General features: G+C 40.0%; 1 long non-coding RNA gene across 1 annotated transcript; it reads left to right on the top strand.

Moving 5' to 3' along the window:
• Positions 1-4513: 4513 nt before the first annotated feature.
• On the top strand, positions 4514-7070 carry LOC120296374. Its single transcript, XR_005553319.1, has 3 exons — positions 4514-5356; positions 6593-6691; positions 6771-7070. It is a non-coding gene; the product is annotated as an uncharacterized LOC120296374 (long non-coding RNA).
• The last annotated feature ends 5426 nt before the right edge of the window (positions 7071-12496 follow it).

Below are 12496 nucleotides of genomic sequence, written 5' to 3'. Positions count from 1 at the left end.
GCCCCGTCGTTGCATTTTTACCTCACTCTCGCGACCTCCGTTCCTCTCTCTCTCTCCCCTCCACGAAGCGCCTTTGCTTGCCGACGCTGATGACCCTCTGCTCGCGTTTTTGCCTCCCTTTTCGTGAGCAGAGGTCTCTCTCTCTCTCTCTCTCTCTCTCTCATTCCTCCCCGAAGCGCCCATTGCTCTTGAACATGGATGCTGCCATCGCCATCGCCTCCCCAAGCCACCGCCGTCACCTGTCGCAGCCCCATTGATGGCTCCCATACTAGGTAGGCACACTTTTTGATGAAATACTCTTACCAACTAGACAAACTGATAAATGGAAATTAGGATTTGAATGAATTTTCTGAAAAGTAGTTTGGCTTTTTAGTAGTTGGTCATTGCTCTTTTGAATGATTGTTGATGATAAGCAAAGCTTCTCTTCTCTGAGTGGAATGGCTCTTCCATTGACTAAAGTTTGAAAGTTGCTTTGAGGTGGTAAATAGGTGAGTCGGGTCGGGTATGGATTGGGTCGAAAATGTGTTGACCCATATTTGACCCATTTAACCCGTTTTGGCCCATATTTTTGTAGTGTAAATCTAGTGACACATACCCAACCCTATCCATACTCGACCTATACCCAACTCGACCCATATTGCTAAAACCCATTAATATTCTAAAAAAAACCCACACTCACTTTAAGCTATACGCTAATTGGATAAAAACCTCAATTTAAATTAAAAAATAGTAAATAAAATAAAAAATGTTAAAAACAACCTATAAATTGAAATATTTATGAAGAGTTAGACTATGCAGAGGCTCCTCTTATTTAAAGTGAGCATACTATTGAGCAACTGAAAACTGCAATGTGAAACTAAGTATTAGCTATTTGAACACTATCTAATGAAACATCCGCGAAGGCAAGAATGAAAATGGTCTTTCGCAAGTCGGATTTATGCGAGCTTCATCAAATTTGGAATTGGAAGTAAACGCTTCTCTTAATAAGAATCTCATTTGCTCATTCAAAGAAAATAATTCTATAGCTACATCTATAATTCAAACAAAACTGTCCACTCTGGAAATCCTAGAAAGACAGACAAAAAGATGTAATGCTCGGAAACTTCTTCACATACAGTTATCACCCTTCCCTCCTTCCAGACTAAGTTGACTTCATACAGGTTAACCAAGTGTAGAACATGACCAAGTCCCAAATATGAAGATATCTTCAATTCTGGAGGTAGAAAATTTTAAACCTAATACCAATTACAGTTCATCTTTTAATAATGAAACAGTGTAAGAATGTTCACATGGACTAATTAAGCATAGTACAACTTGTTTATGGTTGGCCACCCCTAATCAGCTTCCTAAACTGTGAAAGCTTCTATAAATATTTGCAATTTACCAAGAAGTCAACTGCCATATCAGAGGAAAAACATGGTACAAGTATAGAGAAGGCACCTTATAACCAAAAAGCTCACAACATGCCTATCAAAACACTGAAATTCGATCTGCAAAGACAGTCTTGTACCTATGCCATATTGTATCATCCGTGAGACAATGAATATAGAATATTGAGAACAAACGTATCGTGTAACACAAACCTTTCTTCACGCTTCTCAAGTGTTGCAATTTGTTCTTTTAGCTGAGTCTACAATTTACATGTGCAGCGACACAACAAGAACAAAAGAGCATTTAGTTATGCACCACCAAGCTATAGCTTTTCAAATAACGTAAAATCATTTACAACCCCAAATCAAAACTTCATCATACGTAATGCAATAGGCACATGGATTTCATTATTATGTTGCATCAACATTTAATGTTCAGATATATATATCCGTGCACACACACAACACACATACACACACGCATATCAGCACATTGTTAAGAACCTACAATATTGCAAGAACAAGACAAAAACCATTTTAACATGCTAGTCTGAATCTGGAGACAAAAGAGATAATTTAATAGTAAACTTTACAAATAAAAGAAAGTACCTAATGCGAATAGTCTTGGAAGTCGACAATGAGAGACTCATCCTTAAGATCTTTCTCAGGCGGAACTCCAAATAACCAATCTCTGATGCATAGCTCAGCCTCCACATTTTCAGGCGAAAGGTTACTACGATATTTATTTAGGATGCATCCTCCAATGCTAAAGGCTGACTCTGAGGCAACAGTAGTGATAGGAATACTCAACATATCACGTTCCATGAGATATAACTCAGGATATCAAGGACATTGAGATCAAGGAATTTTTTTCTATCAACCATGGGCTTCTCTAAATACAAATCCAATTGTGATTTAGTAGATTGCAAGCCAAAGTGTTCACTCTCAAATGCATCATACTCATCAAGATTGTCCCCAATGTTTTTGACAATGTCCTCAACTGAAATGTTACCTTGACTAATTGAAGATGCAAAGTGATCATCTCTTGATGTAGAGGTTACATATTCATCAAAAAGCATATAAAGCTTTTCTCGAATGCTCCGTACAAATTCCACATATTTTTCAAACTTCTTTAGCATTGCCATAGCCATAGATCTAATAGCTACATCCTCACTATTCCTTGCATTTGTCAAACGAAGCTAAATCTGCCATACTCCATAGAAATATAAATTTGTCGTGGGATATCTAACTCCAGAGAAGAGAGTAGAAATATCATAGAAAGGTTGTAACAAGAATGCAATTTTCTTGGCTCTAACCCAATCCTCAGGTGATTGACATGTAAGAAAGTTAGAATCAATTAGCTTCAAATGGGAAAATGCATGTTCAAAGATCAAAGCACCTTCAAGCATTAAGTACGTAGAGTTCCATCTAGTAGTCACATCTTGATGTACTTTTTTACCCGTCTTCAAGCAAGACTGTGTTATACATTCAACAAATTTTGCTCTCCTCCCTTGTGTATCTCTCACATATTTGACAGATTCTCTAATATTTTGCAATGATCCATCAATCATCTTTAGACCTTCTTGAACAATAAGAGAATGTGTGCACCACAACGTACATGAAAAAACTTCCCATTACACAACAAAGAGGATCTCATAGAAGGTGTACTTTTCCAAATATCAACCATATTGTCATTGTATGATGCATTATCCAATGTGATATTGAAAATTTTCCTCTCAATGCCCCATCTCTCAACAAAGTCAGCAATTTTTCCAATAAAATGGCACCATTGTATGGAGGTGGCACATAGGAGAAGCACAAAACATTTGCATGCAATTCCTAATTCTCATCAATGTAATGGGTAGTGACGGTCATATAATGATCGGTTGTCACGAAGTCCACAAGTCAGAAGTTAAACATATTTTGCTAGAAAGTGACATAATATTTGATTTCAAATTTCTCTTCTCCTTCTCATAAACTTTTACCACATCACTTTTTGTTGTATTCCTCGATATGTGCTTCACATTGGGATTGAGATAATTAAGCATTTCTTTGGTAGCCTCATGCTCTACAAAAAAAGTATGCGTAATTGTGTTTGACTATTACTTTTGCTAGCTTGCTTCTAAACACAGTTTGATCAAACTGTTCCATGGAATTGTCAACGTTGGCCTCTTGATTGGGACAAGTATGTAAATGGCGCAACAAATTTTTTGTCCCATGGCAGCCATGTAAGTTGATTCGCACCATTTACACTTGGCCTTTTTTTTTGCCATCCTCATTTGTGAATTTTTCAAATTCAGACCATACAGTAAAAGTGCATTTTTTCAATTGTTTAGAGCAAGTAGAGTTATCTTCATCATCCTCAAGAAATATGAAATAAGGATGCAGCTCTATGTTTCTTAGACCCTTCTGTTGTTGAATATTCTTCTTGATCATCATTAGACCTTGACATGTCAACTAATTAGTTAAAGAAAACGTGAATTAGAACAAGTTATTTACTCAAAGAGAAAATGACATGTTATATTTCTTTTTAATACTAAAAGAAAACATCTCCAACTTTCATTCTCCTACAAGAGTAGAGTACAAAAGAGAAAACATGCAATTAAACAAGCAATAACAATCAAGTGATTGTGAAATAGACTAAGAACAGAGACAAGGAAAGAATCGCATGCATCAATAACAAAAATTGAGGAACTCAATGTGTCAAAATTTTATAAAGACACTTCCCTAAGAACAAGCATTGCTGTCCCAACCAGTCCGAACCCTAGACCCAACTAAAATCAACTAGAAGAATAAGATATAAGCCAAGAACTCATTCAGCCGGAACAAAGTTGTGATTGTGCCCCATTTAAGCCACAAAACTGCAGAACCCAACCCTAATCAAACAATCTCTACTACTAAAAACCCTGAGTAGAAGTGGCAAAATGGGTCATGGACCCATTTTTGGACCCATATTTTTCACTAATGGGTCGTATATGGGTTATGAAGATGTAATGACCCAGCTAAAATGGGTCAAAGTGTTTTAAGTTCAATTCATATGGGTTGAAAATGGGTCACACATTTTGACCCATTTTCGACCCATTTTCAAAACCTAAAAAACATAGAATTTCCTTAATGACAGTTGCCCTTCGTCACCCACCTTAGCCACTCGCCTCTAAGCCACCTCCACCACTCGCCTCTGCCACTTGCTGCTGCGGCTCGCCTCCGCCGCCCACCTCTGAGGCTCGCCTCTACTGCTCCCTCGAAGGTCAATGAGCTTCGTCACCCACCTCCGCCGCTCACCTTCGCAGCTCGCCTCCAAGTCGCCTCTGCCACTTGCCACCACGACTCGCCTCCGAGTTGCCTCCACTGCCCACCTCTGAGGCTCGCCTCCGCTGCTCCCTCGAAGGTCAACGAGCTTTATCACCCACCTCCGCCGCTCGCCTCCCCCACTCACCTCCGCAACTCGCCTCCGCCACTCGCTGCTGTGGCTCGCCTCCGAGTCACCTCTACCACCCGCCTCCGCCACTCCCTCAAAGGTCGATGAGCTTCAGCCTAACGCAGTGAAAATCCAGCTCACGGGTGTCAATTTTTGCCTCAATAGCACAACTTGAGCCATTTCAGGCCTTTCGATCCCTCCAACCCTTCCGTGAGTTCCCCGTCTTTCTCTTGGCCCGACGCCTTGTCCTTTTTATATCTGTTGGGTGGCGCGTGCTTCGTTTAGTTTCCTCAATTTCTGCTACTGCTATCGATGTGTGTGATTCTTTTTCTTATCTCTTTTCTTAGTCTATTTGCCGGTGGTGAAAGATGATGAAGAATTTGCATAGGAGAAATGACGTTTCCTCAGCTTCCGCTCACGGAAGGGTTGGAGGGATCGAAAGGCCTGAAATGGCTCAAGTTGTGCTATTGAGGCAAAAATCGACACCCGTGAGCTGGATTTCTCGTCGACCTTCGAGGGAGCGGCGGAGGTGAGCCTCAGATAGATGACTGATGCTTGAACGAAGAATGTAAGTTCACAAAGCATCCTCAGTTGTTGTTGTGGCTAGACGTGATACTACAGTTATGGAATGTGTGGAGAGTCCTATATACTCTGTTGGATCTTTGGTCTTTCTACTTTATTGTTGTACCTAGAAATGAATGAGCACATGAATTTTGTCTTAGTTATAATGCTCTTGGCTGAACCATGATCATGGTGCCCATATTAATGATTTTGTTAGTCTCTCTTTTTGGTTGTTGCAAGATCAGCACCAGGGCCATTTTTCACGGTCATTCATCACGAATAGTTACGATCAAAGAGAACACTACTTGTCTGAAGTGAATTGATTCCCTAGAACTCAATCGTTACCTAACATTTCTGTCGGTGTTCTTTTGTATGAGCACAGGTTGCTTATGTCCAGACAGCATTTACTTCTGCTAGGACATTCCCACCCTGCACAACTCTCTTAGTGCTTCTTGCAACTCGTTAGGTCTAGCATGCGGTTTTTCTGTTTGGAAGTTACTTTCCCTGTGCATAGCTAGCTGGATTTGATGCCAAGTGAAACAAATTATCGCAGTCAAGATCTAAAAACTGAAGAAATAATTGCCACACTAGACTACGCTGACGGAGACTCTTTTGAATATAACAAAGTGGTCTGTCCATCATTATCTCTTGATTGCATCAGAAATGCAGGCATCGTAAGCACTGTTAACTCAGTCTAGAGAACCTTACAAAAGCTCAATCACAATTTAGTTAGCAGAGTGTTAAGCTACATATTTACACTCTCACGTTTTCAACAAAATATCAGGATGCAAAGTACTACAACTCAACTGACAAAACTTGAAATAGGATTGTCTTAAGTGACACAAATCAAAAGCACAACCATAATAAAGATACATGTCATCGCGAAGATCAGAAGCCAAGTAAAGCATGTAGTCCTAGAGCTCTCTGAGTATATCTCTGATGCTCGTACATTAACCTGATTTGTGCTTGCCAAGCTGTCCTCAACAGCTTTCTCTGTTGAATCAAGTATCTGCAATGAACCCATAAGGACCTTGTCAGACTTAAGTAAATTGTTCTGTTCAGTGGAAAAGCCACTGCCCAGGGAAATGTCTTGATTAAAGCAGCTGTTTGCAGCAGACTTGCAAGATTGAAGCAGATCGCTCACGTTACATCCCAGAATTGCCATTACGAAAGGAATCAAGATAAAGAAAAATTAAAGGACACCTAACATAGTACCAAGATCTACTTTTTCTGTATTTTGCAGGGACTGACTCATCACGAGGCTACTCTCTTTCAGTTGCCATGCCAAACCCACCATTTCATCCGTCAGAGCCTCTTGAAGCTTTCTGTTGAAAAGGAAAAGGTACAATCACAATATCTGTGTATAATTCTTAGAGAAGGACAATCATAACACCGAAGTATTGGTCAAATTTTTCAAGCAGCAGCCACAAAGTAAGCTGAAGGTTCAATGTGGACGATGGGAAAACGAGCTTGAAGGAAAAAGAAGCCTAGACACACTCGGGGAGGGGATTGTAACTCGCCAACTAAATCACACTCTACTTTTAAGCCCAAGAAAGTTTAAACTGATTCAACCTTAGAGCCATATGCTAGTCTCACAGCATATCTTCTTCAACCTTACTTGACACCAGAGTCCAGAAATTTTACTCTTTTCTGTTATGATGTCGTTCAGTATGTATCATTTCAACATATCTTCATACCTGACCAGATTCTTAGATCCTTCCCGTTCCAGCCTATATATAATCTTGCGTTTTTTTTTTTTTTTCTTCTCATGACGTCGACATATCATGACGAAGGTTTTTCGTCACTAGTATGGTCCGGCTCTCTAAGTTCTCACAGTGCCCCCATAATCAGGTGTTCAGGACAAAACCATTTTATCAACAGGACAAGAAGCAATGCATGAACTATTCAATATCTCTGGGTATGGAAAAATCCCCAAACTATAAAGTTGTCTTGTAATAACACGATCATGACTATTTTTCATTATTGAAAAACAAGAACGATAAAACCTACCTGTGCTTTTCAATGGGTGCTTGTGCTGCAGCATCAAGTTTGACAGGTCCTGATGTATCAAATTCATTAAGCGATCGAGACTTGAGGTCGGCCCGTTAAAATCTAAGTGATGAATTAAAATGACGAATTGGTAATAGCTCATGTAGATAACTTCAGGCAATAAAACAAATACATCATCACTGTAGTAGATTCACTTACCTAAATCTCCTTCTCAATCCTGATCTTGGGGTAACCGGACCTTCCAATTCTGTATGAGGGCTTTCTACAGAACTTCCTGGAAAGGGCTCCTGAGTCTCTTCCACATCCACATCATGCTGAGAATTGCAAGCAGATTACCATATCATTAAACCTCATACCTGACGGAAGGCAACTCAAACTTTTTCAGTTGAAAGTGCACTTAAATAGGACTAGATAAGTGAGTTGACAACTTCCATAGGCACATCATAGACGCCTGCAAGAAGAAAAGCTGAAAGATTCGTAGGAAGCACCAGCAATCAGCAACCATCTAATATAATCTCCACCGCCCGCCGCCCCCCCCCCAAAAAAAAAAAACACCTCTCTATGGGTGATATATGTAGTCTGTTGTGACAGTGCTAGTACGAACACTTAGAGGGGGGTCAATAGGTGTGAAAACAAATTTTGCAAAATATAGTGTAAAACTTTACTTTTAACATGAGTTTGGTTGACAACAGACTTTGTAGAGGAAATCAGACTCTATCAGACTCTAACAATTAAATAGAGTTACGAACAAAATAAAAGAGTTCGGGGAAGAGAATAAGAATACAAGGTTTATAGTGGTTCGGCTTAAACCAAGCCTACATCCATTCTCCCGCACTGACAGTCCACCGGCTGGATTTCACTAATGAATCAAAAGATGTGTTACAATCTCATGTCCTTGATTCCACAGTGTAGAGATTCTGCTACACTTCCTCAAGGTCTCACCAGTATCTAATCTCTCTTTTGAGTACGAATTTAAGCTCAACAATTGAGTAAGCAAAGTACAAGGAGTTTCAGACTTTAGAATTTATCTATTTCACACAACTTCGAATAACTAGAGCGTCTTCCTTTATAAACTCCTCTATGCCTTCATAACCATTGGCACCTTCCAAATGAGTTCTTCCAATCTACTCGTTGGACAGAATCAATTAGGGAGATCTCGAGTTATTTAAGGAATATGAAGATAGTCCACCAATCCTGCTCGCCCATATAATCAGGATCTAGGTTTCCATAAGTAGAACTTTTCAAGTATAGTTCACCAATCAACGTATTTAAATTACTCGAATTAATTTCAAAATGAATAGTAGATCTTGAGATGCCATCTCCAACCGTGAGAACTTCTTTAGCTGCACGAATCAAATCCTTAAAAATATGCTCGCATCTGGATAAGTCTTCTTCATCAGTCTAGAAACTGTCAATGAGGGCAGACTTTAAATCTTGAATCTGGCGGTCTTCAGACTTTGATGGTAGAGTCTGGAAGTCTTTAGACGAGACTAAAGAAAATGTTTTGTCAACTTCAAAACAGATAAAGAAGTTTTCTCCAACATGTTGTATACACAATGTAGAGTTATACTTATTGGCAATTTCAAATGGTTGGCTATGAATATGATATATTGAACCGGGGGGACATGAGTGACTGGGCACATGCATTTTTTGAAGCTATTGCCAATACACATCCCGAAGTGCACATATATTATAATCTTAAGGGGTTAATACACTCATGGGCCAACTTGGCCATCTACTAGGAGAACATGGCCTATTCTCTCATTCAACAACAATACCTTGAAGAAATAAAAATACTCCAGTCCATGTTAGCATTTTGGAGCTTGCAGTTGATGGTGTTCACTTGCATCAATAAGGGCAAGTTAATAAAACCATGCTAGTCCGGAGGCCTTGCTTTACAGAAATCAACAGACGAATAAGGCCATCTAAGACTACGGGGAACGAAAATTTACCTCTTCTGCTTGGCTCTTCAGAGTTTGACTGGAGGGGCTTTAGGAGGCGATGGCATAGACTAGGATACGGGAGGTAACGGCGGGAACCTATCACGGTCACTAACATCACATTGACATCGCACTGAACTCTACTAAGTAGATACCAAAAATAAAAATAAAAATAATTTAACCTTTGGACGTAGGGGACGTATAGGGGCTGTCAATGGGGCTGCGATAGGTGACAGCAGGGCGCGAGGAGGCGATGGCATCGGCGGCTTTCGTGTGCAGGAGGAGGGAGAACTTCGCAAAGGAGGGAGAGAGAGAGCAGAGCAACCTCTGCTAGCGAAGAGGAAGGCAAAATGCGAGCAAGGGGTCGTTGGTGTCAGCAAGTAGGGATGCTCTGTAGAGGAAAGAGAGAGAATGGAGTAGAGGTGAAGAGAGGGAGGCAAAAACACAACAGTGGAGCTCGGGGAGATGATGGTGGAGATGGAGGTGGAGGTGTTGGCATCGTCGTCGCAGTTCGCTGGAAGAGAGGTGCGATGACGAGAGAGAAAGCACAAAACCATTTTTTAATCCTCTCTATAATGGAATGGATAACACGGGGAGAGAGAGAGAGGGAGGGAGGGAGAGAGAGAGTTAAGAGCATTTGGAGACGTGGGCCAAGGTTTTTGGAAGAGAGAGACAGAGGAGATGGGAGCACAAAATTTTCAATTTCTTCTCGTGGGGCTCGGATTGCACGCAGACGACAAGTGTCAAATTTTGTGTGGCTTTCCACATGGCTCACGTGGAGTGTGAAACTCACATGATATTATATTTTCTCGTGGGTTTCCTCCGAGTGCAATGATTGTTGAGATAGGGATCTTTACTTGATGTTAGAAAATAATGAAGAAAATGAATTACCATGAGGAGTTGAGATGCGAACTACAGAAAAGGAGTGTCTGTTACCCAGCCTGAAATATCCAATTAGAAATAAGTTCAGAGAGGATAAAAATATCATAACTGTCATAAATCTTATATGACACTTGTTTGAGGGTCATAACTTTTTTTAATCACTTGAATGTCATAAATCTAAAAAAACACTTAATTGTCATAGCTTTCAATCGATCATTTAAATGCTAATTTTTTTTAACAACATTCACCCAGTGTCGGAAATTTGACATGACATAGTGTTTGTGGTAAGCATTTTTTTTTTAAATGACATTCAAATAATCATTTGAAAAGTTATTCGACATTCAAGTGATTAAAAAAAGTTATGACACTTAAATGAATGATATAAAGGACATTCATTCAAAGGAAAAAGAAATTTGGCTCATTGCCAACTTATTCTGAGGTACGTCTTTGACCATGTCAATCCTAGGCGTTTCCGCGCGTCTCTCGACTCAAATTTAGTCTTGCGTCCTTGAGGGAGTCTCGATGTTCAGTAGCCATCGCAAGTGCTCCAGCGAGTCCGACCAAACGTCTTGCATCGTTTTAATTCGTCCATTTGCGTTAATATCAACAGAGGAGCCGCTCTGTTTTGCCTTGTTTTTCGGCCAATAAACTAAAAGTGCTTCTGAATTTGGACTGTTCAATCATTGCAGCGCCCATACCTCTCGTTCTGTCGAGTTTTCTTTCTACCTTCATGGTAGTTTTCCTTTTACCCGAACCCTAATCCCATCTTTCGCTCACCTTGCTGTATCCGAAGACTCATCTTGCTTCCCATCATCTCAAATTCATCTCTTTCCGTTCGTGCTGTCCGAAATTACCCATGGATCCATCAATTTCGTCCAATCCCTAACACCGCCTCTTAACAAATCCGCCTCATAGTCGTTTGCTTTGAGTTTGTTCAGCAATCCACCCGTTCCTCGCATGTTTGCCTCCATCAGTTTTCAACATCTGTTATACTGGCGATTCTCTATTTTATCTTAATTGGGTTGCACCGACAGAAATTCGGCTCACCTAGATTGTGTTTTGGAATTTCCTCTGGGCAGCTTAGTCAGTCTTGATGCTGTTTCGTCCATGGCAAATCTCGGACAGGACGAGGTCCCTTCCAATTCAGGTGCTCCTCACTCTCGGATGGACCATGAAGAAGATGCTCACCTCGTTGCATTGTACACCCGATTGGGCCGCCTTTGGTCAGAATAGAGAGTTGAAATATGGAATGATGCGACACCTGCCGAAAAATTAGAAGAGTGCAAGCTGATTCTGGTTGGTAAGCTTCTATTTGGTAACACTAGTATGAACACCTAGAGGAGGGGGGGTGGGATGAATAGGTGTTAAAGAAGTTTTTGCCAGACTGAAGATATAAAAGACCGTAAACAATTATATAAGGCTATGAATTAAAGTAAAGAGTTTAGGGAAAGAGAATTAAAACACAAGATTTATAGTGGTTCAGCTTAGACCAAGCCTACATCCACTTTCTTGCACTAACAGCTCACTAGCTGGATTCTACTAAGAACCAGAAGAGATTTTACAGTCTCACGTCCTTGATTCCATAGTATAGAGACTATACTACACTTCCTCAAGGTCTCACAAGTATTTGATCTCTCTTTTGAGTACAGTTTAAGCTCGACAAATTGTAACAGCAAATAACTAAGAGTTTTAGACTTTGGAATTTTTCTTTCACGTACACACTCGAATAACTTGAGCGTCCTCCTTATATACTTCTCCATGCCATCATAACTATTGGCACTTTCCAAAGGAGTTCTTTCAATCTACCCGTTGGATAGAATCAATTAGGAAGATTTCGAGTTGTTTAAGGAATGTGATGATAGCCCACCAATCTTGCTCATCCATACAATCAGGATCTAGGTTTCCATAAGTAAAACATTCCAAGTATACTTCACCAATCAACGGATCTAATTGTTCAAATTGATTTCAATAAGAATAATTGATCACGAGATGCTATATCCAGCCATGAGATATTCTTCAACCCTACGAACCAAATCCTTAAAAATATACTTGTATCTGGATAAGTCTTTTTCATTGGATAAATCTTTTCTTTGTCGGTCTGGAAACTATCAGTGAGGGTAGACTTTGAATCTTGAGTCTAGAGGTCTTCAAACTTTGACGATAAAATCTACAAGTCTTCAGACTAGACTGATGGAAACGTTTTGTCAACTTCAAAATAGATAAGGAAGTTTTCTCCAACAATCTATCCCTTTTTTATGATAACAAAATTTTCCCGCAGATTTGGACATTTTGCCTTGCAAAACAACACTTAAGCA

The sequence above is a fragment of the Eucalyptus grandis genome, chromosome 7, assembly GCF_016545825.1.
Source record: "Eucalyptus grandis isolate ANBG69807.140 chromosome 7, ASM1654582v1, whole genome shotgun sequence".
NCBI lineage: Eukaryota > Viridiplantae > Streptophyta > Magnoliopsida > Myrtales > Myrtaceae > Eucalyptus > Eucalyptus grandis.
Note: the sequence above shows the minus strand (reverse complement) of the source record. Positions and strands in the feature narration are given on the sequence as shown.